Source organism: Nematolebias whitei, chromosome 23 (assembly GCF_014905685.2).
Source record: "Nematolebias whitei isolate Nwh7 chromosome 23, NemWhi1, whole genome shotgun sequence".
NCBI lineage: Eukaryota > Metazoa > Chordata > Actinopteri > Cyprinodontiformes > Rivulidae > Nematolebias > Nematolebias whitei.
In genome coordinates, this window is record NC_056520.1 from 1294779 (window position 1) to 1295585 (window position 807).

At 42.9% G+C, this 807-nt stretch overlaps 1 protein-coding gene across 1 annotated transcript in view; it reads right to left on the reverse strand.

Moving 5' to 3' along the window:
* The window catches only part of LOC119428752 (ras-related protein ralB-B), a 2748-nt gene that overhangs the window by 394 nt on the left and 1547 nt on the right, over nucleotides 1-807 (reverse strand). The gene's annotated exons all lie outside the window — the stretch shown is intronic.

The following is an 807-nucleotide window of genomic DNA, read 5'->3' on the forward strand; positions in this document are numbered from 1 at the left end:
AACTAAAACACCTGCCAGACAAACAGAGGGAACTAAAACACCTGCCAAACAAACAGAGGGAACTAAAACACCTGCCAGACAAACAGAGGGAACTAAAATACCTGTCGCACAAACAGAGGGAACTAAAAACTATATAAAACTAGTTTTAAATATTTAATATGTTAAATATTTCCTCCACTAGAAACTAGTCTTTTAGCGCTGTCAGCCTCAAATAAATATCTAATTTAAATGATTTTTATTTTAACACTAAGTTTTTTTTTTGTTTCAAACCTCTACATTATTAATTGACAAATTATTTATTTTACTGTATTTTTTTTTAAAGTGTATTTTCCTCCATTAGTCTGTCATCTGAGCCAACATCTACATCCTCCTCTGTTCTCCAGAGCTCAGAACTGATGCTTGGTTCTGGTGGCCCAGAGGGGTTCTGGACCCCCTCCTCTGCGCAGTCAGACCTAGTGGGGCTCAGTCCGCTCTTCCTCTTCTAAAACAAATCAAGCTCACCCTCTTCATCACTCGCTCTCGCTGTCGTGCGCTGAACTCTGATCAACTTCTGCATCTTTTTCTTATTTTCCCTGTAAATTTTTCGGCGTTTGACAAAAAACTTGGAGCTTCCGTCAAAAAGAAGCGCGGAGGTTGTTTATGTGTTCGGCGAGGGTGGGAGGTGAAAGTGGAGGGTGATGGGGGTGTTTTGTCCCCGAGTCTTTGCTGCAGCCTCTCGCTCCAACGTGCTTCAGATTTTACAATGATTTTCGTCCGTCACAGTAGGCGGCGCCGGACACTCGAGTAGGCGGCGCCGGACACTCGAGT